Source organism: Garra rufa, chromosome 16 (genome assembly GCF_049309525.1).
Source record: "Garra rufa chromosome 16, GarRuf1.0, whole genome shotgun sequence".
Classification (NCBI taxonomy): domain Eukaryota; kingdom Metazoa; phylum Chordata; class Actinopteri; order Cypriniformes; family Cyprinidae; genus Garra; species Garra rufa.
Window position 1 is genome coordinate 33,038,273 of NC_133376.1, and position 27,209 is coordinate 33,065,481.

At 34.8% G+C, this 27,209-nt stretch overlaps 1 long non-coding RNA gene across 1 annotated transcript in view; it reads right to left on the reverse strand.

Moving 5' to 3' along the window:
* LOC141288850 (uncharacterized) overlaps window positions 1–22,992 on the reverse strand; it is a 90,079-nt gene extending 67,087 nt beyond the window's left edge. Inside the window, exon 1 of the long non-coding RNA XR_012339751.1 lies at window positions 22,821–22,992. This is a non-coding gene — a long non-coding RNA (uncharacterized lncRNA). The remainder of the gene's footprint in view (window positions 1–22,820) is intronic.
* Between the last annotated feature and the right edge of the window lie 4,217 nt (window positions 22,993–27,209).

Here is a 27,209-nt window from a genome sequence, read left to right on the forward strand (position 1 = left end):
GGTAGGAAATTTACAAAATATCTTCATGGAACATGATTTTTACTTAATATCCTAATGATTTTTGACATAAAAGAAAAATGTATAATTTTGACTCATACACTATAATGTTGGCTATTGCTACAAATATGCTTATGCTACTTACGACTGGTTTTGTGGTCCAATTTCACATATAGGCTAAACTATACACATTTGCTGTCCCGATTCACTCCAGCATAAGGCTGTTAATCACAAACACAATCAATGGCACTAACTATTTTGATGTTTCTGCTATTACATTTTGAAGTGATAGTTTAGACAAAAAGGAAAATTGTCATCAAGTCTTGCACTCATTTTGTTCAAAACTTGCATTTTCTTTTTCTCCCGAACACAAAAGAAGATAATTTGAAGACTGTTGCCATCCAAACAATATCCCTCTGACATTCACGATAAAAAAAAAAAGTTTCTAAATATATATATTCTCTTGTTTTCCTCACAAGAAAGTAAGTCAAACAGTTTTGGAACAAAATGAGGGTAAACTACCCCTTTTTAATATTCCGTGCAACACTGACCCAAAACCAATGGCATCAGTTTGTGGCAGACAGTGGGACTGCTGTCTTGTGAAGTGAAACCTGTCTGAAAGCAGTGTTTGTTTTTGCAATTACATGTGGAACTGCAAATAATGCATACACTGCACCTTTAAACATTTTTTTAGGGAGCAGCAATTTGCACTAAGTGCAAATAGCGATAGATGCTACACTCTAAAAAATACTGGGTTATTTTATTTATTTTTAACCCAACTGCTGGTTCAGCTTGCTGAGTAATTTTTTGGGGGGATGTTTTATTATTTTTACCCAGGTGCTGTGTAGTTTTTCTGCACTTTATTTTTTAACCCAAATGCTGGGTTCAGCTTGTTGGGTCATTTTTAATACTTTTTACCCAGGTGCTGGGTAGTCTTCTGTAACTAAGATGTTGGGTCATTTTTAATGGGTTATTAAATATTGGGTTATTGTTTTGTTTTTTTACCCAACCACTGGGTTAAGCCTGTCTGCGACAAAACAACCCAGCTGCCTGCTGCAGAGAACGGGCTTTTTATGTCCTCTACAGGAAAGAGTGGTCCTTTAGCGAAATAAAGGTTTGTATACATTTTATTGCATTTATAAAAGTCTTTACTGCGCTGTAAGTTATAATATTTTATGCAGCACAACATACCAGGACAAGATGTCAGTCAGCAGTGGTCATTTCACATGATGGAAATGCCTTTTGCCTTGCATAACATAAATTGATTTTATTCATTATAATACTGAATTTAATTAGATTTGATGTTGAAATATGTTAATCTAATCTCAGACTGTTTGTTTATGGGCAGGTTATGAAGTCAGTCATGGCATCTCTCAGCCAAACCACCGGCATGAGAATTAGTGCTATTTTTGGTGAAACGCAATTACAGAGAACGGTTGAACTTAAACTAAAATGCTACTTTTAAATGTTACATTTTCTATTTCAAAAATGCTTGTTTAAACAAGTTTAAATATATGTAATATTGCCGTACTCAACAAAATAAATTCAATTTGTCTTATATTTTTGTCCATGGGTCTTATTGCTTAATTATATGTTCATCTTTTAAGTTTTGCTGTTGCCTCTATAATTCTGTGTGTAATTTTTAATTTTAAGCCAGCAATATAATCATTTTTAAATAATAGTTGGCCTTAATAAAACAACCCAGCATGTTGGGTAAAAACATTTAACCAATTAGTCCAATATTTACCCAGCGCTGGATTGCCAAATAACCCAAATGTATTTACACCAAGTGGAAATAACATTTAGATGCTATGTACAAATAGCAGTATTTTCTTAGCAAAATGCTATTCATACTAAGTGCAAAAACAAAATATTCTACACTATGTAAAAAATAGCAGTATTTACTTTTCTTCTTTTCAATAATATTGGGTAGATGCTATTTATAATGCATAGTGCAAGTGCCAGATATTTGCACCTCAGTATTGTAGTACATTATAAAACACTATGCAATTACGTTTTGAGTGTAAATTATCATCGGGCACAATACTGAATTTTTCGCCATTAGAGGGCGCATATTAAAAACAAACAAAAAAGCAAAGATGTAGTTTGATGCAGTGTTGTTTTCTTCAACGATGACTATGACAAAATCATTTCGTTGACGCCACTTTTTTTCATGACGATAACGAGACGATGACGAGATAAAAATGGCTTGTTGATGACTAAAACATGACGAGACGTGTGTGAGTTTTCGTTGACGAGACGAGAATAGACGAAAATGTTAGTGTGTGGTCCGTCAGACGTTTAAAATGCATGACATTTCTGCTTATTGTGCATGCCAATCAAAACCTAAAACGTATCTGCCGCTATGGCAAGCCGTTTTAGCATTAAATACTCTTTGCCATACTAGTATGGCAAGCCGTTTTAGCATTCCATCCTTGTTTGTCTTTTATGTTTTAAAACATTCCTTCATTATTGTAATTATTGGTGAAAATAGTCGATCCGGAAGCTCACATTGTGTTGAACTATAGATCTGCTATTTTCAAAACTTACAAGTGACACTACCCAACAGCAAAATACTTACTGACATACATTAATTTGTTAAAAGACTACTTTTTCCCCTTTTTTGACTAAAACCTTTTTGACTTTTCGTCGACTAAAACTAGACTAAAACCTTTTTGACTTTTCATCGACTAAAATTGGACTAAAACTATCACATATAGAAGTGACTAAAATTTGACTAAAACTAATAAGCATTTTAGTCCAAAAGACTAAGACTAAGACTAAATCTAAGATGGTTGTCAAAAACAACACTGGTTTGATGATGCCGTGATAATGTGGAATCATGGAAGTTGTTTTCTTCATCCCCACAGCCGATGCAATCCAACGGGACTCGGGCTGAAATCATGTCTACGGATGAGCTAGTGTATTAAAGACTTGTTAAGGTCACTGTAGTTCGAAGCAGGGTAGGAGTGAAAGTTGTGGAAGCAAAACGAGCACACTGGAGCAACTGCTAATGAAGGACGAACGCAATACACACTCGAAAGCAGCGAAGCTTTTATTATGCCACAGTCAACCTCTTCCGCTTCTTTCGGTCATGCATATGTAGGAAAAGGAGCACTGTTTTATCATATTAGATACATTACAGTGTGTTGGCAGTTCTTTTATAATGCTGCTCTGTGTGTTCGTCAACTGAAAATGTACTAAAATGCATAACATATTAAAGTGTCTTTGGGGTTTCCATGTTTTCTACAAAATAAAACCGGAAAATCAAGGGTATATGACATTATTGGCAGGCGACGCAATGACACGGTCCGTTACACTAATTAAAAACTTATTTCTCTGGATTTAAACATTTTTCGAAACATTTGGGATAATGCAAGTACACAATTCAGCAAAATATGTAACACTGACTGTTCTAGTGTTTTTTGGATATTTTAATCCAAAAATCGTACATATTCTGCCTTTAAATGGATGCTGACTTATTGGGACAATAAAGACCTCCTTACATCTACCCCTAGCCCTAACCGATAAACACCCATGAGGCACTTTATTTTCCACTTTTCAGTTATTTCCTTCATTTTATTAAAACGAATGCACTTCCGATTTGATATGTGATGTGAAAAGGGAAAAGAACAAGTTCGGCAAAAGGCGGATTCGAACTTGAGTCGATTGCATCAAAAAAAGTCACTGCTGCGTGCTTTATCGCCTACATCTCTGGAACCACTGTTTAGCAGGAATCTTTTTTAATGTTGCCTATTACACTAAGTGTAAATAGACAATTCCATTTTTTTTATTATTAAAGCTGTACTGCAGAAATTTGCCCTCACTAGAACCTTATGTGAATAAAACATGAAGCTGCAAGGCTTACTGGCAAAGTTTTAATTATTATTTAGTTTATTTGTCACTTATATCATAAAAATATGTTGTCTGAACAAGTAAGCAGTATAGTAAACAGCATAAACATGCAAGGACAAATGAGGTTAACCTGAAATATCCTGTCAAATCCATCACTGTTTGTTTATGTACAAATATTCCAGATTTTTTACCTCAAAACTCTTCTGTAGCGCAGCTTTATCCTAGAAGTACTTCAGCATGAACACAAAATACGGCATAAATAATGCATTATTTTGAGAAATTCAAAAACCCAACCTGACTCAAGTTTTCAGACTTCACTCAAGAGATCACACTCTCTTTGCTTCATTCTCTCCTCTAAGTGATTAGGGAGTCTGGTCAAAGAGGACACAGCCCTGTTTGCACTGCACTTTCTCGAGTGTACACAAAGGAAATTGTGTCCCATTGAGTCCAAATTTGCTGGACGTTTTTATTTAAAAGGAGTACAAAGAATTGGCTGTATGGTCTACTTTTTTGTGCTGAGGCAGCAGACCATAGGACTAATAATAGATGAGGGGAATCTCACATCGGAGTCTACCTCACACACTGGAACGTCGGCAGGAGAAACATGACGGGCATGAGTGTGACATTCATCCATACTCTACATTCATTCACTCAGAAATCACGCTCACTCTCCTTCCTTTACACACTGCATTTTCCCAGAGGCCTGTATTATGTATGTGTATGTGTGTGTGTGTGTCTGTAAGAGACTGTAAGTGTGTGTGTGTGTGTGTGTGTGTGTGTGTGTGTGTGTGTGTAGGCAGTGAGTGCCAGGTTGTGTCACATCTAAGTGCTCATGCATGAATGTGTGTGTGAGTACGAGAGAAGCAGCAGACACAGACAGTATCTTGAACAAATCTCAGTGGAGAGTTAAAAGACTGTCTCTGAATCTGATTATACCAATGAATTCTCTTCTCCACACATTACTTTCCACATGAACACATACAATGAAAATGTGACACCTACTACTACATTTGTCATAAAAATACTATAGTATTAGTGTTAGTGCCCTCAAATTATTCATAACACTGCTTAATCTCCAAGTATGAAGTGAATTTAATTTATTCTATTACATGTTGTTAGTCTACACTTTAATTTCCAACCTGTATAACTGAAAGCAGAATCTGCAAAATGTTAAGTTATTTGACCAAAATAAGAGGGATCATACAAAATGCATTTTTTTAATTTAGTACTGATGTTTACATATAGTCCACAATAGTTGAAGTTATAAAAATGACCCCATTCAAAAGTTTACACACATTTGATTCTTTATAGTGTTGTTACCTGAATGATCCACAGCTGTTTTTATGGTTAGTGATAGTTGTTTACGAGTCCCTTGTTTGTCCTGAATAGTTAAACTGTCTATTTTTCTTCAGAAAAGTCCTTTAGGTCCCACAAATTCTTTGGTTTTGCAGCATTTTTGTGTATTTTAACCTTTTCAACAATGACTGTATGATTTTGAGATCCATCTCTTCACATCTTCATTATGTTCAAAAGTTTTCACCCCCAGGTCTTAATGTATTGTGTTCCCTTCTGAAGCATCAGTGAGCATTTGAACTTTCTGTAATACAGTAGTTGCATATGAGTCCCTCAGTGTGAAAATTGGATCTCAAAATCATACAGTCATTGTTGGAAAGGGTAAAAAAAAATGCTGAAAAACCAAAGAATCTGTGGGACCTGAAGAACTTTTCTGAAGAAGAGTGGACAGTTTAATTGTTCAGGACAAACAAAGGACTCACGAACAACTATGACAAAACAAAAAAAAACACAGCTGTTGATCATTCAGGTAACACCACAGTATTAAGAATCAAGTTTATATAAACTTTTGAAAAGGGTCATTTTCATAAATTCATCTATTATTTTCTCTTGAGGACTATATGTATATGTATTTTATGTGAAATATCTTATTCAGGTCAGTATTAACTAAAAAAATTACATGCATTTTTTATGATCCCTTTTATTTAAAATTAACATTTTGCAGATTCTGCAAGGTGTATGTAAACTTTTGACTTCAACTGAATGTATAATTTCTTGACAAACTGCTTAAAGAGAAAAAATAAAATAATAAAAAATATTTTACAGTTATGAATGACTTTATCATTTACAAATTGCTGAAATAAATACATAAAATAAAAACTGTCTTATTTTTGATAAACTGATCAAATAAATGAGCCAAACATTAATTTAGAGCAGATACCTTATCTATTTAAATAGTTTGTCAAGAAATAAGACATATCACTAATAAACAGGTGTACCAAATGTATTGACAAACAAAATAAAATGTAAAAAATCATATTAAATAACTAAATAAATAAACTCCACCGAAGGGACTGCTAACTTAAACTTAATTTTTTTGTAAATTGACATGGTCTGACCTTAGTTTTAATGCTTCTCAAAGCAGTAAAAACTGCAACTACAGTCATTAAAGTCTGCAAAAGGCTGTGAAAAAGAGGGGGAAGGATGTGGGCGGGGATTCGGGAGGGGGGATTAGGTTTCTATGGCAACACTGAAGTTCAAGTCCCACCGTGTGCTGAAGAAAGTAGCAGAGCTCTGGAGGGATCCATCCTTACAGCACGGATAGGCCTTTGTTGGGAGCTAGATGGGGTGTAGAGTACGCAAGACATGTTTTGCTGGCTCAGGATTGGCCCCGAAACATTAAATAAATCATGGACACGGGCTCCTGAGGGACAAGGCTGTGGAGTGCTCAGGACAGGACCCCTAATGTCTAAAAGGGGTTGGCCTTAGACTGGCACTAATTTGACACAGCGAGGTAATCTGACAAAACCGTGGGGCTTCTCTGCTTTGTCACTACGTGTAAGGGCCCTTGTATTTAAGGATGGCTGCTTTCACAGTGGAGTTAATTATGGTACAGTTGAACACAAATTGCTGAGGACAGAACCTAATTGATGGCCTTGAGGGTCAGAGAGCCAGCTCAGTGAGTTTATAAGCTGGGCTGACATGGGAAAGCTAACTTAACGGAGAAGCCATTCTGTGTTCCACAGCAATATAAATCAGAGCAAACTCAGAAAATAGAAAGAAATATCTGTTATGACTAAGAGACTTGAGAATAGATTCCATCAATACGGCAGATCAATACCGTCTCTTACCTCTCTCACAACTCTGACACACTTGATATGTCTTGTGCGGGCAAGTGCAGTGAGTCACACTCAAAAGGTAACATAAAAAGAAAAGTCAGCTTTCAACATCTGACAATGATTGCAAATGATGCGCCTCTTCAACAATAGGAAAAGGCTACTCCCCTTAGAATAGCACTCATGAGTGGTACAGAATCTAAATTCCATCAAAGACAAACACCCCATGCCACCTGTGACAAAGACTATAACAAGGTCAATATTTAAATCTTTTTTAAAAAATTCTGTTTATCCTTCCAAAGGCAAATATTCTTAAGGCAGACATCAGAGCACTTCCTGAATCAATGGCTTCTCGCCTTTATTCAAAGACTAAGAAATGTGTCCAGGGGCTAAATTAAGATTTTGGAGTCACCCATACTCCATATATAGTATATGCAAACTATAACAAAACTTATTGGGTGGACTTAGGAAATATTTTTATATGGTTTTACAATGACATTTTATTTTTAATTGATAATTCCTATTTGAGCAATTTTTTTTATTAGTGCTGTCAAGCAATTAATCACGAATAATCGCATCCTAAATAAAAGTTTTTGTTTACACAATATATGTATGTGTACTTTACGCCTATGTACGCCTAATACACACCTATGCATGTATATATTTTTAAAAAATGTTGTTTTTATATATTAAAAATATGTATGTGTATGTGTGTATGTATATATATATATATATATATATATATATATATATATATATATATATATATATATATATATATATATATATAAATAAAAATATCAATTATTTTAATATAAATATATACATGTGAATACATGCAAATTTTTTCAAAATATATTCTGCGTGTGTGGTATTTATATATACACATAATAAATATACACATTATACACAGATATTATGTAAACAAAAACTTTTATTTTTTATGCAATTAATCACAATTAATCATTTGAAAGCAATACTTTTAGTATAATACAATGTAATATAATATAGCAAGACATAATATTTTGATATAGTTTTTACAACTACATTTTGTTTGACTTTTGATTGATGGTTTACATTTTTCCCTGTTTGAAATAAGGCAATATAATAAAATATTATATTATATTATATTATATTATATTATATTATATTATATTATATTATATTATATTATATATAATATATCACTGTAGCAATACATAAGGGCTGGACTTACATAATATTTTGTATGTTTTTTACAACTATACATTTTTATTTTTGATTGATAATTTATATAATTTTTCATTTAAAAAAAAACTATATAATATAATACATCACTGTAGCAAGACATACTTACATAATACAGGGATAGTGGACTTGCATAATATTTTATATAGTTTTCACAGCTATACATTTAGGTTTGTTTTTGATTTATAGTTACAATACAACACAATATAATATAATATAATACAATACATCACTATATCAAGACATTGAGTGGACTTACATAATATTTTATACAGTTTTTACAACTATACATTTTATTTTTGATTAATAACTTATATTTTATTATATATTTTATATATTTTTTCCTTTTCAAAATTAAGCAATAGAAAAGAACTAGCAAGACATATTGAGTGGACTTACGTAATATTTTTAAACAGTTTTTACAACTATACATTTTATTTTTTTAATTGATAGTTTAAAATTGTTTTCCTTTTTGCTATAATATAATATAATATAATATAATATAATATAATATAATATAATATAATATAATATAATATAATATAATAATATATACCAAGATATAGTTGGTGGGCATAGGTAATATTTATAAAGTTTACAACTTCTTTTTTTCTCTTTTTGATAATTTACATCCAATTTTTTTTTTTCATTTTTAATAAAAAAATGACTAACTAGGGATCGTTCACTAAAAAAAAATCTCAATTCTGTCATCATTTGCTGACCCTTAAGTTGTTCCAAACCTGTATGCACTTCTTTTTTCTGTTGAATAAAAAAGACAATAATATTTTGAACAATTTTGAAAAACAAGCAGTTTCTGTTCGGTTACCAACATTCTTTTCAATATCTCCTTTTGCGTCCAACACAAGAAAGAAACACACACAAGTTTAGAACAGCTTGAATGTCAGCACTTGATGACTAAATTTTCACTTTTGGGGGAACTATCCCTGTAATCTCTGAATGTATCATGAAATAAATATACTATGCCCAAAGAACCATAAAGACTACAAAATACATTCACTTCAGAAAACAACATGTGTTTGTACAATAGGAATTATCAACTCATTAGCATTCATGTAAGAAAGGGCTCTGGGAAGAGAAAGGTCTTGTAAGTGACTGGGCCCCTGTCTAAAATAGTTAGGGGCCCAGTCTTTGCCCTTGTCTTGTCTCTGGGGGCCGATTAGGTAATCACCACTGAGAGATGTCTTATTAGGAGCTCTCATCACTATTAAACAACCACTCCTTTGTTTGTTTCAACACGAACACAGGTCAGGAGATATCAGGTGTGAATTATGAGAGGCTAAAAGGACAGACTGAAAATGAAAACTGCATTGCAGCTGTCAACGGTCTGCAGCTGGCCTTGTCACTACAGCTCTAAACGACCATACATAATCAGTTTTGAGTCACATGACTAGAAGTACACGCAAATAACACCCAAAGCCCATCCAGACAGACTCAGCATCCAATAATGTGGTGTGCCTCACTTGTTAAGCTGTGATTTATAAATGAAATCATAACACCGCTTGACACAAACAGACATCATAGGCTCCGTTTACACCTGATATTAACATCCATCTCAGATGATCTGGTCACAGCGGACAAGCGAGACATATTACTGTTTATACCAGGTTTTTAGTGTCACTGAGGCGGTACCCTTTTAAAAAGAAGATATTTGGAAGTCTGTTGGTAACCAACCGTTTTTGGTAGCCACTGACTTCCATATGGGGAGAACTTTTTGTGGGAACTTGTTCACTGAGTGGCGCTAAAAGAGTGTTTGTTTTTTTCTCTGGAGCAGATGAACTTACATATGGTACATTTTATGTGACATTGGTTTTGTACATGTCATCACAGTTCTGACTTGATATGTCCATTGAATGGTGCTAAACCTCTAATGCTCTGTGACGTTTTAAAATAATGTACCATCTGCACTACACCTAAACCTTCCCGATAGTATTAACAAATGCAAAGGTGACGTAAAAACACAATCACAAGCATGCCGTTTTACCTTGTTTTTTCCATCTCTCATCTTTCAGCTCTTTCACTGCGAGTCAAATATTTTGGGATTGTATTAAATATTATGGGATTTGTAGGATTCCCCAAGGATTCCGCATCCTAAGTCCAATTTCGTGCCAGCTGAGCTACAGAGCAAGCTTGTTACATCCAGAAAGTGAAAAATATGGAGATGTAATCATAACTGTGAATAAAAACGATTACTTGCTTGTTGTTGTTTCACTGCCTCTAGTGTTTATTTCTGTTGGAAACTGCAGTGATGTACGTATTGGTACGCATATCGCGTCTTGAGAAAAGGTTCCCATGGGTACGTTTTCGTCATGAGATCAGTTAGGGAAAAAGATAGTATGGAAGTCACTGTATGGTTCCCTACATTACCCAGTAGAACCAGAATAAAGAAATACATACAGGTTTTGAACTACATAAGGATGAATTATTGACGATAGAATTAGCATTTTTGGCTAATTTGTGACCCTGGACCACAAAACCAGTATTTTGTAGCATGGCTATATTTGTAGCAAAAGCCAAAAATACATTGTATGGGTCCAAATTATTGATTTTTCTTTTATGCCAAAAATCATTAGGATATTAAGTAAAGATCATGTTCCGTGAAGATATTTGTAAATTTTCTACCATAAATATATCAAAACTTAATTTCTGATTAGTAATATGCATTGCTGAGAACTTAATCTGGACCACTTTAAAAGGCAATTTTCTCAATATTTAGCTCACTCTCAGATTCCAGAGGTTCAAATAGTTGTATATTGGCCAAATATTGTCCTATCCTAACAAACCATACATCAGTGGAAAGCTTATTTATTCAGTCAAATTGATCCTTATGACTGGTTTTATGGTCCAGAGTCACATATGGTAATATGGGGTACCCGGTCTCAAATGTGACCTCTTGTTTGAGGTCTTGTTGATTTCAAGGGGAGGCTCTCTGAATTCAAAACTACATTAAAGATCAGAAATTTCTGAATAAAGTCATTATTTTTGTATTCTTTGTAGCTTCATAACATTTTGGTTGAACCACTGATGTCACATGGACTATTTTAACAATGTCCTTACTACCTTTCTGGGCCTTGAACATGGTAGTTGCATTGTCTATGCAGGGTCAGAAAGCTCTTAGACTTCATCAAAAATATCTTAATTTGTGTTCTGAAGATGAACGAATGTCTTACAGGTTTGGAACGACATGAGGGTGAGTTATTAATAACAGAATTAGAATTTTTGGGTGAACTAACTCTAAAGACTTACTACGTTAGTGTATGAAAATGTAATACAAATGACATCAATATTTACTCAACCTCATGTTGTTCCAAACATATATGACTTACTTCATTCAGAAAAAAAAGATGATATTTTGAAAAATGTCTAAGTGCTTTTTCAATAAGGTTCATTAGTTAACATTAGTTAACTACAAACATGAACTAAAGAATGAACAATACTTCTACAGCATGTATTAATCTTAATGTTAATTTCATTGTGCATTGTAAACTAACATGAACTAACAATGAACGACTATTTTCATTAACTAACATTAACAAAGATTAAAAAATACTATATAAAATGTATTGTTTATTGTTTGTTCATATTAGTTAACACATTAACTAACATTAACTAATGGAACCTCATTGTAAATTGTTACCTGAATTTCATTCTATGGGAAAAAAGCACTTAGACACAGACATTCAATATGGTCCAATGCTGTTGACGTTTGTTTTTTGGACATTTGGAGTTTTATTCTATGAAAAAAACAGTTGAAAATTTCTTTAAAATATCTTTGTTTTGGTTGGAATGACATGAAAGTGAATTCTGGGGGGTGAATTACTCCCATAACCCTTCAACTAAGGGTTCATTTTCAGTAATGAGTAGTCTGGAAAGCGAGAAGTTTGACTGCTATGATTTAAAGAGCTTTACAGAAGAGCTTTGTCTTCAGGTGTTTGAGTGTGTGAAGAACACAAGCCTCCAAGTTCATCCTGATGGATGTGCTAACCTGTCTGCAAGTCTTCAAAGTATAAAGCTAGTCCTGATGCAATCAAACTAAGACAGCAAAGCAGCCGTTTGCATTGCAAATGCACCATAAAAATCCTATTTGAGAATTGTAGAATGAGAACCAACTGACTGCAGTTGTAAAGCAATGCCAGACTCAAGTTTCCCTGACCATGAGAAACAGCTCCAAACGCACCCATCCATGGCGTCCCCCCCACCCCTCACTGCCTGCTGCTCCCTGGGGGGATCACCACCTCCTGACCTCCTCTACTAAAGGGTCAAAGGGAATTTAACACAAGGCTCCCACATTCCTCCAAGGTGATAATTGCTGTTGCTCTCTACAGGGGGCCATCAGGCAGTGGGTAAACAGGAGGAGCTTAAAAAACTCACCTTCTCCCCTCCCCTCACACAGCATCCCGCGGATGACACACATGAATTATGGCATCAGCCGACTGTGTGTCGACAGCGACACCAGCGCAGCGTATGTTTTTTACAGCCCTCGCAAGTGTGCAGCTGTTAGCCTCAGTGTAAACAGCAGACCCACTTCACACCTTCAGTCAGACGTCTCCGAGCACCTCCTATGCTAATAAGATTTATTGAAAATTTCAAACTGAGCCCATAATAAAACAAAACATCATGGCGGCCTAATTAGTCCTCTTCATCATCTATACCCCCCACTCTGTTGTCCCTTAAGGAGAAGGCCTTGGAGGGAACTGATGGATGGACCGTGTCAGGGATGAGACCTCCCTCATTAATCCAGGACTGAAGCACTGCTCCTCTCCTGTGGACGTGTGCCGTGATAATGTGCAGCTAAGATCTAAAATTAACTTTTTGCCACACCTGCCAATAGCAGGTGAATTTAGAAACTTTATCCACTGCAGATAATTTTGACCGGCCATGAAAGTATGCATGTATGTATTATTATTACTCTAAAAAAACTCTCTTCACCCCTATGAAAATAGGATTAAATAAAGCTGTGGAAATTTGTGACAAACAGTGCAGGTCAAGAGTTACTCGAGACTCTAGTTTCATCACATGGAGTTCTTCAGAAAAAAAAAAAAAAAAAAAAAACAGTGAGCATCCAAAATAACACTTGAATGGTTTAAATCAATTACATAAACTTCAGCTTCACATTACTCTGAGCACCAACTTAAAAAACTGCAAGTAGGGATGCAGTGATATTAAAATTCTGGCTGCCCAATAAGCAGAAAATTAATTTATGTTATTGCCTGTTATTAAAATTCTTTATTATTTTGTGTAAATGAACTAAAAATAAAACACCAAAATAAAAGTCTTTTTAAATGCTATAAGTGAAGTCATCGCTACACTATATTAGGGCTGGGTATCGAGTTCGATACTTTTTAAGCACCGACCGAATTGTCTCGATACTATCGAGTATCGAAAAAATAATTTTCGTTCGGTACCAAATTTTGATACCCAGTGGTATAATCTTGTCAACGTCAGTGAGCTAGAAAACGTGTGGCATCTTTAACGTGCCCGGATCAAATGCTGGTGATTAGCTGCAGCGAGGCTGCCTTGAAAATCAATAGTTTACGGCGGTTACGCCCACTCGCCCAGAGCTTATCAAATGTGAGGCTGTAATGTACACTATACTTTAAAGCATAGCATAAATTTAACGCAAACGATGTTTAAGCGATCAAAAGTATTGCTACATTATGCCAATATTGACGGCAACAGCGTGCGATGCAATATTTGTGTAACAGAGAAATTCCTACGTTGAAGTTAAGGCAATAGGATGTTACATGTATGTGTGTGAAAGGCATTCTGTCCCTCGGGGCTTGCCGTAGGCAAGAGAAAGTGCACGAGCATGGTTGGATGAGAGCGCCCCCGGGTTTGGTTTTGCTATGAAAAAAAATAAAAATAAAAATATTCAACGTTCAGTGAACCACTTGGTCTCGTTTTGATTATTTTATTATTGTGAAAGTGTTTAGGCGAACCCAATACGAAAGCTCGGTTACATTGGTGGCAGCGGTTTTGTTTTGAGTATGTTAAGTGAGTATTTTAAGGTTATCGCATCCAAGACTGGAAACACGTCAAATATGAGAAAACACCTGACACATTCTGTCAGATACAATTCTGGCGCCTCAGTCTCAATATAGGCTAGTGTACAACGCGGCATACATTCACATCAAATGATAGTTCAGTTGCACTCACGCAGGGTCATAATTTTCACTGGGGACACGCTTTTCAAAATCCCGTTTGTGTCCTCCTACTTTCAAAAGGTTTCGTTAAAGTAATCTCTTGCATTGTAGAATGCACGCTCAGCACCGCCGAGTTTCGCGGGATGGTTAAAACGAAACCAAAAGTAAAACACGCACACGCATTTAAAGCTATTTTAATACCCCATGTTTACGACTCCCCAATGCGCGCAAATTAGGCTACATAAAATATCGAAGCTGTTATTAGTATGTGGGCTAATAAATTGTGTAGTTGTCTATAGCTCTGTATAATGCTTGAAAGATTCAGTCTCTGTTTGCACTTTGAATTTTGAAAGAGTAGCCTACTTTGATTATGGCTGCATTTACTGTCTACACGACTAAGAAAGAACTGTGTCGTTTATTTATTATTTTTGTTATTTATAATATATTTTGTCATTTATTTAGATTTTAAAATGCAGTGGTTGCCTCTAATTTAAATGGCTGTAGCTATAATAGAGAAAATAAACATCTTGTTCATGTACTCATATTATCATTTATTCTTGTCCCTTGCTTAAGGTGTAAAATAAATATATTAAAAAGGCTTTCAGAATCAGCCCATCTGCTTGTAAAACATCAGCAATCAAAATCGACCATGAAGAATCAATATCGGTGGTACATGCTAATTTTTCTGAAGAACTGTTGAGTGATTTCAGGTGATCACTTAAAGGTTAATTCACCAAAAAAACATTACAATTCTGTCTTTAATAACTCACCCTATGTTGTTCCAAACCCATAAGACCTTTGTTTATCTTCAGAACACAAATGAAGATCATTTGGATTTAATCCAAGAGCTTTCTGATCCTCCCATATTTACTGGATATGCATTTTCAATGCCCAGAAATGAACCAAAAACATAGTCAAAATAAGTCAATGTGATATAAGTGGTTCAATCATAATTATATGAAGCTGCGAGAATACTTCTGTGTGCAAAGTAAACAAAAATAACTTTATTCAAAGATTTATCTATGGGAGGATCAGAAAGCTCTTGGATTAAATAAAAAATATCTTCATTTGTAGATAATTAATGACAGAATTAAAATTTTGGGGTGAACTAAACCTTTAAGCAGCAGTGAGCCTCACAAATACTTAAATCTGATTGACTTAAAACTGTTTGAACTTTATTAAAAAAAAAATTTCACTGATATATTGTGTTAACTACACTTTGTTCATTTTGTGCTTTTGCTCCTTTGTTTATTGGTCTTAGAGATTAGTTTTTTGAGATTAGGTGTTGTAATCTTGTTAAAACATATTTCTTAAAATAAAAGTATCGAAAAAAGTATCGTTCAGAACTGGTATCGAATTCAGGGTATCGGTATCGAAAATTTTGGAACGATACCCAGCCCTACACTATATTGCATGAATTTATAAAGTACAGTATGAAAAACAGATGTTAATTTTGAGATTTGCTGAAGATTACTAATGCATTATTAGTGGTTTTACACTTTAAGTGAATAAGGTTAAAGAAATAAAGTCAGAATTATAAAATAAAAGTGCACAATTCTGACTTTTCTCAGAATTATATGACTTTTTATATCTCGTAATTCTGACTTATTGCGAGTTTTTAAGTGAGTTATTAGAATTGTCAGATATAAACTCGCAGTTCTGAGAACATATCAGTCCTTTTTTCTCCTCAGAACTGGACTTGCAATTGCAAATTTGTTTCTCACAATTCTGAGAAAAAAATTGCGATATATACACTTGGAATTGCAAGAAAAAGTAACAATTGCGAGTTTTTCTCTCATAATTGTGAGTTTATATCCCGCAATGCAGATTTTTTCTCAGAATTGTGAGATATAAAAGTCACAATTCTGAGAAACAAAGTCAATACTGTGAAATATAAGTTTACAAAAAGTCAGAATTGCGAATTTGTATCATGCAATTCTGAGAAAAAAAAAATCTGAATTGTGAGATAAAAAAGTTGCACTTACCTTTCTTTTATTTTTTATTTAGTGGCGGAAACGGGCTTCCATAGGTTGACGCTGACTGATAGATTTTTTAAAAATTGATATTTGATTGTTTATGCCAATTTTGCCTACATTTACATGCAATTAAGTCAAAACTGAGAGATATAAACTCGCAATTCTGAGAACATATCAGTTTCTCCCCTTCAAAATTGGACTTTAAAACTTGGAATTGAGAGTTTGTATCTCACATTTCTGAGAAAAAAGTCAGAATTTTGAGATGTAAACTCAATTGCAAAAAAAAGTTAGAATTGTGAGATAAAAAGTTGCTATTAACTTTTTTTTTTTTATTCAGTGGCGGAAACGGCTGTCCATATCAACCCATATCGAATATAGTGAATTTTAACCTGCAAGTATGAAAATATTCCTAGCAATGCAACATGATTCCCCAATCTAAAGGCATTTTTATATGTGAATTTTAATGTAATTATTTTTACTAATTAAAACACCTAATTCAACTCATCTGCTTGTTAGTGTGTTAAATAGGGAGACAACTAAGACCTTCTGGTAAGTGTGTCTTGAGGACTGGAGTTGGGAAGCACTGATTTCAGGATGACATTTAAGATCAGCTTTTTTCAACACAACCTCAAGTGACACATGAAAACTATAAGACTTCCTGGAATCATTTGTACTGCAGAACTATTATAAAACATCCTGAGAACCAGTATCCAACAATCCCTCTAGTACAGCATCCCATATCCCATAAACGGTTATAGACAGCAAAATCTGGTTAAGAACAGCCTGCCTTTGGTGTTTGGTTAAGGCTATTACTTTTAAGGGGAAAGGAAGACATTTTCTTGTCTGCTCGACATTTCCTGGCCTGTGCCCACATGTGGTTTCCCCGAGCCACACAGTGAGGCTTTGGGGGTAATAAAAGCAGAGGTGGTGATTAAGGAGCAGGAATAATGGCCTCCACAAAACCTGGAATGCGTTTAACTGCCACGCCAACCCGGGAATCATTCAGGGCCCAGCTCCATTAATATCTGGCATTATTCAGCTTTTCCAGAGCAGATGCATTTTTGACTTATTAGGCACTGCAAAATACGGTCATTAGCTTAGCGGCTGTACAAAACCCTAACAGGGCATAAAAACAAAGAGAAGATTATGATGAAGTTTAAGTCCCATCTCATGAGAAAATTTAACTAGTTTACACTGAAGTTTAAATTTGAATGTACACATGAAAGTCCAATAAGGCATAAGCAGATCATACACAAATGAAATGATTTTATTCAAATTCTTCATCGGTTCACCAAAATGTGAAATATTGTCCATTAAGGCAAGACAAGCAATTCACAGGTTGTCTAGTGCCTACTAATTTTTGTCAAGCCGTGCTTCGGTTATGCTTTGCTAACCTGCCTACTGATATAACCTTGTTAAATTTTGTGAGTCGTCTATAAATCCTGGATTAGGGAGGACAAATGTCACAGAGACTCTCACTCAAAGACATCCTCCATGCGACTGTGTGCTCAGCACACCCAAACCCCATCACTTTCCTCATTACATGCACTTCATGGCTCCTTAAGGCTCCGGGTTTTATCTGGGATTTCACATTTCTGCTCTCGCACTTGATATCCCCGGCCCAGTAACTTGCAATCAGGACCTGGCGCAGGGCTCTAGAGCTGTAGAGCGGCACCTTGATTTCTGCAAAGTACCAACGGTACAGTTAAGCCCTGATAATTACAGGTCAAAAATACACTCCTGGCCTCCACCCACAGAACACACTGACCTGAGCTAATGGTTGGAGTGTGGGAGCAACGACAGGGGTTTGCATTTTATCTGCTTGTTCAGTTGTTCTACAGTGTGCCAGGGTAAGAGGGTCCGTGTGTGTGCAACGGCCTGTGCTTTTTTGTATGTCTGTTGAGTATGTGTCTAATTGAGAGGTAAGCAAAAAAAGTTTTGTGCCTTCAGAAAGTTTCCAATAAATATCCTGCTCTTAATTTTAAACACCTGCCCATAAACCTCTGAGGAATGCTAAATAAAACCAAAGCTTTCAGAGAAAGCCTTCTGTCTGGCTGTCACACCAAGACAGCAGGATTTGTAATGGCGGTAACTAAGATTAAACAGTTCAGGCTGGACCGGCTGTGTAAAAAAAAAAAAAAATGGAAATGCACTGGTACATGCTTCACAGTAGGGATGTGCACAAGTAATCTACTATTTGAGTACTTGTCTGCACTAACGAGTCAACTGCTACGGCCCTGTCCCAAATAAGGCCCTAAGATGTTGTGTCCACACTTTGGTGATGCACAAAAATGATGACTTGTGGGAAAATAGTGAACACAATAAGGCAGGTGCTCATATACTTTTCTGTATAAAAATGTGGGAAAAGCCCAGAAATATCAAACTTACACTTTTATTTGAGGATAACTTTTATGGTGGAAAGAAAATGCAATGATCTAACGTGCAATGTTAAAAAAAAGCTTTATAAACAAGTTTATATATGCACAATAAACACTGTATAATATAAGCATATTTTAAAGTATACACAAATATCATGTGTCATAAATAATTTAATAATACATAACTCAATAATGTTATTGCATTTAAAGTATGCATGTTGTTTTTTCATTAAGTATACAAATATATAAAATAGCATCTTCTTTAAATAAGTCTCTTATGCTCACCAGGCCTGCATTTATTTGATCCAAAGTACAGCAAATACAGTAAAATTTTGAAATATTTTTCCTATTTAAAATATCGGTTTTCTTTTTGAATATATGTTAAAATGTAATTTATTCCTGTGATTTCATAGCATCATTAATCCAGTCAAATGATCTGCCATAAATCATTCTAATATTCTGATTTGCTGCTCAAAAAACATTTATTATTATGTTGATGAATAAAAAATAGTATATATAACAATAATATATGACTATATAACTCCAAGCTTTTGAATGGTATAGTGTATACTGTTCCAAAAGCTTTTTATTTTAGATAAATGCTGATCTTTGGGTCTTTATATTCGTCAAAAAAAATTACTCAACTGTTTTAAATATTGACAATAATAATAACAATAAAAAAAATTCTTGAACAGTAAATAGGCATATTAGAATGATTTCTGAAGGATTGTGTGACACTGAAGATATGGAGTAATGATGCTAAAAATTTTGCTTTGATCACAGGAATTAATTACATTTTGAAATATATTCACATAGAAAGCAGTTATTTTAAATAGTAAAAATATTTCCAAATTGTACTGTTTTTGCTGTACTTTGGATCAAATAAATGCAGGCTTGGTGAGCAAAAGAGACTTCCTATAAAAATAAAAAAAAAAATCAATAACTTTTAACTGGTAGTGTATATAAAAATATATATTATTAATAAATTATTAAAAAATATGTATGTGTTTAATATATATATAAATATAAAGAAAAGAATTTCATATACACATGTTGTCAGCACCTAAACAAGAGCAAAAAAAATAAGATAACAGCGTCAATCATGCTTTCTTTGTGTCCATCCTCCACATTCAATCACAAAACACACAGCAGACCTTGTGCACAGCAAAATAGGGCAGGAAAAAGGTCTTGAACTTGCTTTCAATTTTGACCCCCAGGAGGGGGGCGAGGGGTAACCTAGGGGCCGGAGACGGTTCTACTAGACTGCAGCTCTGGTTTCGATTGCCCAAACTCCTGACGCCTTCCGCTGCTGCACCTGTCAGCCGTCAATAGACCCCCTGCCCGCACCCTTTCAGCATGGTGAATATATGGCCATGCTGAATGCCCCCACCCAGCTAATTACTGAGACCTCAAAGGCCTGGATCTGCTGCACGCACCACTATGACACTAAACCAGCCTGCTCTGACCTATGCATCTTATATACACCCTCACACACACGTGCACTCGAACGCACTTACACATGTGGGTCGCTTGTGGGGAGCGCGGCTGATGGAAGCACTATTGCGTGGCAGGAGATTAACAGGGCTGTCTACACGCAAGCATGAATAATACAGTTATCACTCCAGACAGACAGGCAACACAGACGGGAGGTTTAAACTGCGGCTCAGCGCTGAAGCCCTGGCAGGACACTGTATCTAAATACACACTCTCTGCAAGAGATGATGTGCATGAAGCATCTGTAAAAAATAAATCAAGATTAGGGGAGGCTGGGGCTAGTTGTCACAGTTGTCAAATGTACTGTACTGAGTCACAGCAGTTTAAAATGTTGTATTCAAATACTTAATTCAATTTGTGTGAGTGTTTCTGAATTGGAAAACATTTAATATCATCATATTTTTGCAATTGATCTTAAGTGAAACCATTAAGTGCAACATAATCACACTAATAGTTGAAGTCATGATGAAACAGAAGAAATTCTTCCATATTGTGATGTACAGCCGAGTGTAATGGCTTACTGAAAACAACTAAATAAATGTAGGGTGGGGACTTGGTTCTATCAATCATTTGTGTGGATTTAGAGATGAGGGTGTTAGTCAAAAATGGAGGCAGATGAACCATAGATTGCAGGGATGGGTTTAAGCAAACTTTATGATTGGTCCATCACACATCACCAGAGAGAAATCTGTCATTTTCACTGCAAGATCACATTATGACATTTTGATTTACAATTATGAAGGCAAAAATACAACACACGCACAGATTAATCAATCACAAGACCTATAACACGCATTTGGAAAATGATATGGTGAATATTTTCAAACATTTAAAAAAATAACTGGGTCAAGTTGTCACATTTTTATGTAATACCTATAAATTACAATTTATGTTAGTCAAAAACAATAGTTTGGTATTTGTAGTATGTTTCCTGTATATGTATATATTTATGTCAAAAATTTTTGAACAGTAAGATTTTAAATGTTTTTTAGTCTCTTAAGTCTCTTCTGCTCACCAAAGTACAGCAAAAACAGTCATATTTTTTCTATTTAAAATAACTGGTTTTTATTTGAATATATTTGAAAATGTCATTTATTTTTTGTGATCAAAGCTAAATTTTTAGCATAATTTCTCCAGTCTTCAGTGTCATATGATCTTTCAGAAATCATTCTAATAAGCTGATTTGCCGTTCAAGAAACATTTTTTTAATTATCAATTATTATTGGCATTATTTAAAACAGTTGCATATTTTTTCAGGTTTCTTTAATGAACAGAAAGATAAAAAGATCAGTATTTATCTGAAATAAAAAGCTTTTGTAACATTATACACTATACCATTCAAAAACTTGTCAGTAAATATATATATATAAATATTTTTTTTATTTGGGGGGGGGGATAGAAATGAATACTTTTATTTAGCAAGGATGCTTTAAATTCAAAAGTGATGATAAAAACATTTATAAAGTTACAAAAGATTTCTACTTCAGATAAATGCTGTTCTTCTGAACTTTCCATTTATCAGAGAAACCTGAAAAAAATCTAATAGAGTTTTCAATATAATAATAATACATGTTTTTTATTTAGCAGCGAATAAGAATATTAGAATGATATCTGAAGGATCTTGTGACTGGAGAAATGATGCTAAAAAATCTGCTTTGAAATCAGAGGAAAAAATTACATTCTAAAATATATTCAAATAGAAGTTATTTTAAATGGTAAAAATATGTCAAAATTGTACTGTTTTGCTGTACCTTGGATCAAATAAATGCAGGCTTGGTGAGCAGAAGATAGATTAAAAAACGTACAAAAACTTTTGACTGCTAGTATATATCTTTTTTTTTTTTTTCTTTTTTTTTTTTGCAAAAAACTATATTAGGTGTAAAATATAACTAACCTAGTCCCAGTCTCCTCCATATGAATTCTACAATGTGACAACATTAGTTATTAGCATTATATTAACTCAATATTCACATCTAATAAAAAAAAATAAGTTTACATAAAGAAACAAGGAGCCCAATAAACTGAACGCGTTGATAATGCACAGTACGTGGTACAAAGCATTGCCTATTATCCTCATGTATGCAATCATGCATGCAGCATGATGTTAAAGTGCGTGCACCAGCGGGACAAAATTGTCAAAGGTATGTTCCAGACCGACGTGTAATCCCAACAACAACAACAAACACATGACCACATACGCCTTGGCACCTGATTCGCTCTCGTCACAGTGATGCAGGAGCTCAAACATGGATGCGCCTCATTAACACTTCACAGCGCGAATCGTTGCAGGTGCACCTTCGCATTATCTCGCTACATAAAGTGGGTTCACAAATAAAATGTGCCGTACGAAATCATACCCACATATAACGACGTTTCCATCAACTGTCAACACTCCAGCATTCACTGTCTGTGATGTTTGTCTCCTCTTTCTGCCCCAGACAGCTGCACCTGCGACAGCCAGCCTACCGGCTTCTGTTCTAACACAATTTTCTAACATGAACACATATATCTAGTTGAAGACAATGTTACAAAACGACATATGCCCAGACTAGACAGTGCGACATGTTATCTGTGCCCCGTATGCAAACTGACATTACTGCGTACCGGCGTCACAGAGAAAGTGTGTCGTCTGCGCTGAACTTGCAGAGGATGAAAGTGATGGTTGAGAAGCGCTCACTTAGCTCAGGTCCTCAGCATCCACCTCCCAAAACTATAGAAACCTGTCTCGAAGCATCCAAAACAGAGCAGGTTCAGGGCGTCCCACACTCACCGTCCGCCCTGCGACATATTTTTAGTTTTGACCCGTTGATGTCATTTCCTGTATGAGTACCACATACCTTGAGTCGCTTCAAAACCACTAATTGGGAGCAATTTTTCCGCTCGCTTGACCGCACTGGTCTATAGGGTCAAGCGAGCGGTTGTCACAAAGAAATTCGTAAACAAATCTGTCGGGTTTAGTGTTTTGAGAAATTTAAAGTGATATTCAACATCCTGCTTTGCACATCCGCCGACTGTGGCGCATTTAGTTTTATATAATCGCAGAATGATTCAGTCGCACACCTCAAATGCGACTCAAATGCCTTGGCAGGAAATGTTTTATCTAAGTGGTCTTTATCAAACTTTTCTAAAGGCCTTTCTTAAATGTTCTTCTAAAAAGCCTGTTGATCAAAACATGGTGGATGTTGAATCTGCAGCCTACAGAAGCCAATGAAAACGTAAGCGAGACCGAGAAGTATTACAGAGTTAATTTAAACTCCTGAAAAATTAGTTTTGTTGTTGTTTTTGGACTTTCGATTCATTTATTAATTAATTAATTAATTTACGTTGTGTTTTAAACTTTTATGTTTCAGTACCATAGTTGTCTGCTACAAAGTAAAGTAGTTATGTAGGTAGGCTAAATTAATGTAAATTAAACAAAGGGCTATTATGCACCCCTCATATCATTCCAAATATTTGATTTAAAGTGGTAAATGTACCCTATAAGAAATATATTAATGAAAATAAAAATAATTGACTTCATTTAATGAAAACACCACATTAATTACAGGCTGTGTGTGTATTTTTTAATTAATTATTATTATTATTATTAATCTCAGTATTGGTTTTTGTCCTTTAAATGTTTGTAAATTTTTTATATGTGATCCTGGACCACAAAACCAGTCATAAGGCTCCTTTTTTGAAACTGAGATGTATACAACATCTGAAAGCTGAATAAATAAGCTTTCTATTGATGTATTGTTTGTTGGATAACATTTTGCCGAGATACAACTATTTGAAAATCTGGAATCTGAGGGTGCAGAAAATCAAAATATTGAGAAAATCACCTTTAAAGTTGTCCAAATGAAGTTCTTAGCAATGCATATTACTAATCAAAAATTAGGTTTTGATATATTTACTGTAGGAAATTTACAACAAATATGACCTTTACTTAATATCCTAATAATTCTTAGCATAAAGAAAAATCGATAATTTTGACCTATACAATCTATTGTTGGCTATTGCTACAAATATACTAAGTCCAGGGTCACATATGTACAAAGACTTATACTAAGACTTATATAAAGACTTATCAACTTATACTGTACTGTTTGGTGCCAGGTGGTATAATAGTGATTTGGTTTAAACTGATAAAGAGAGTTGCAATTTCACAATCTCCTCTACATTTAGTGTTGATCAATTACTATTTGCAAAGTTATTGAGGTCATGTGTTGATTTTGCATGAGTGTTTGTAGTTGACATTGGCCTTGCTTAACTTCTTGCCTATACCTCTCCTTTCCTTACGAAAAGAAATACTAAAGATTTGCTATCCCTGACTAATGCCCCCTCCACTGCTGGATGAGTGAAAGAGGGGCCCACTTCTTTTTTTTTTTTCTTTAAGGTGAAAGGATTCAGAGTTTAAAACTGGACCCCTGCAAGGCGCTCTCTTCTTGTCTTTTTACCTCTTAACCTGTAGACTCGGCAGCCTATCTCTGATCTATGGAGCTGCTCTCCTAGAGCCAACATGCCATGATAGATGGTCATTGGCCTGCACATACAGCCCAATATTTCAATTTCCTGCCTAGGCTGAGGCATTTCAGAGTTTGAATGGAGTTCATAGGCACAGTGTGGTTCCTGCCGCTGCCCCCGACACCCGCAGCGAAGACCCCTAGACCCAAACATAGCACCAAGCACATTCCAAAGGCTCAGTAAAAGCAACCTGGCTCTCAATGGTAATGGAGTGGGATACTTCTACACCTAATACTGTTTAAAGAAACCTGCACTACCAGTCAAAAGTGTTGGACACTTATGTATTTTTTATTACAGCTATTTTTCATGATTTTGAATAGTACTAACATTTTTAAAACTATAAAACAACAAATGATTTAATATTCTAATTTTAATTCACAGTCTCCCCACTGTTTTTTACATTGTCTCAGCTAACTCTTAAAATAAAAATAAATTATTTATTTATTTATTTATTTATTTATTTTACTTTCCTTACACTTTACTTACTTTATTAACATGCTTAAACTTGACTCCTTTTCCTTTTGGTTAAATTCTACATTTTTAAAATAAATAATTAAACGAAAAAATAAGTATTTATTTATTTGTGACCCTGGACCACAAAACCAGTTGTAGAGGTAAAAAATGTTTTAATTGAGATTTATACATGATCTGAAAGCTGAATAAACAAGTTAGGAGAAGACGATATTTGGCCGAGATACAACTATTTGAAAATCTGGAATTTGAGGGTGCAGAAAATCAAAATACTGAGAAAATTGCCTTTAAATTTGTCCAAATGAAGTTCTTAGCAATGCATATTACTAATCAAAAATTAAGTTTTAATATATTTACAGTAGAAAATTAACAAAATATCTTTATAGAACATGATCTTTACTCAATATCCTAATCATTTTTGGCATAAAGGAAAAAATTGATCATTTTGACCCATACAATGTATTTTTGGCTATTGCTACAAATATTACACATTTTAGTATTATAACAAAGTGTATTCACAAATAATAATTGTCTTCCAAATTTATTTGAAACATTTAAGCCTAAACCTTTAGATTAATTTTTTTTAAGATCATAGGAAAAAATCCTGTCAAATGTGTCCAAACCTTGTTCCGAATATTTGTAGTGTATGTTTACTGAATTTAAAAAAGCACAGACACCTGCCATTTCATCCTATTTGGGATGTTATAATTTTGCATACAAGATTTTGCCTTTAAAAAATGCCACCTAATATTATCTAAATCAGCTTATTTTCTTTTTAGCTGCATTCACTCTGTATAAAGATGGGTTAGAAATCGTAAAAGTTGTTTATAATTTAAAAGCAGTATATTCGATAGGCTAATACATCAAATCCATGGCATTTTTTTATGCTTATAAAACAATTTTAAGCTCATATTAAGCATATTTAAAATTATTTAGCATAACATCTATATTTGATATTTTAAGTCACCGTTTATGATGATGCACCTTTGTATTTTGTCGTTAATCTATAGGATTAAGTATTTGGTCACACAATTTACATTGAAGTGATAATGCAGTAAGCAGTCTGGCAGTAGTGCAACCATGCTAACTCAACGAAAACTGCAAAAGATCAAAGGGCTGCTCTTACGTGTGAGTGAGAGAGTGACACATTAGGCAACAAAGTTGAAAGAGAATCCCCTGCACAAAAGAACGATACGCAGCGTTGCTTTTCAAGGAAGCAATGCTTCACACTGGAATCTTTTCCCTTTAGTATAGCGCTCTCTCCCAAAGCACATATGGCAAACATTCAGAAAGAGAAGAGAAAGAAAAAAATACATGCAAGAAGGAAGGCACAGCTCACACTGTGATATGTGTCTCATTTTGACATTGTTATCTGGGTCAGTTATATTTATGAGTATCATGGTGTTTTAGGGAAACGTGATTATGTATGTTCATTTTAGATGACAAAGGGAAGCTGATATCCGGTTTCTGCGTGCAAAGAGGGGGGAGTATGCATGTTTGCGTGAAGAGACATTCTGTACATGCTACTAAGTGACTGGATGTGTGTAGTCTATCCCTCTAACTATGGATTTTGCATGGAGCACTGTGATTGGACGTGGCTCATAGCAAGCAGTGCACTCTAGTGGCACGAGAGGACAGAAACACATAAAGCTTATGCTCCATACATCATCACTGTAAAACATCAATAAATGTTGTAAAATAAAAATTGTAGACCTTAGACTCTGCATGTACAATTGAGGTGCAATGTCTTAATCCCGTCTACGATTACAATCGCTCGACACATTCACACAATGGCTTGCTGCAGGCTAGTGCACATTCATTTCATTATTCCAGCACTGATATGGTGTATAATTGTGCTGTAATCTCGTGTCTAAAAATAGCACGTGTCCTCATGCGCCCCCATATATGGGACATCGTGCCTGTGTGATCAAAACAGAGGGTTTGTGAGCCCTCTAACCTTCAGATAACCCCGCCCCCTTCCCCTCATCCAAACCAAATGGCACTAACAGCGACTTC